The following is a 206-nucleotide window of genomic DNA, read 5'->3' on the forward strand; positions in this document are numbered from 1 at the left end:
TTGGGATTGTATTGGTTCTGTAGATCAATTTGGGTAGAATTGACATCTTTAAGTATGGTAAATCTCAAGAACACCGAAAATCCCTTTACTTATTAGGTTTCCTTTAATTTTGTAGCATTCTGTTTTCTATAGCTTTCAGTGTAAAGTTTTCCACTTTTCTTTTTGTTTATTTCTAGAAATTTTATATATATATTTAAGTTTGTTTA

Source organism: Crocuta crocuta, unplaced genomic scaffold (assembly GCF_008692635.1).
Source record: "Crocuta crocuta isolate KB4526 unplaced genomic scaffold, BGI_CrCroc_1.0 scaffold312, whole genome shotgun sequence".
NCBI lineage: Eukaryota > Metazoa > Chordata > Mammalia > Carnivora > Hyaenidae > Crocuta > Crocuta crocuta.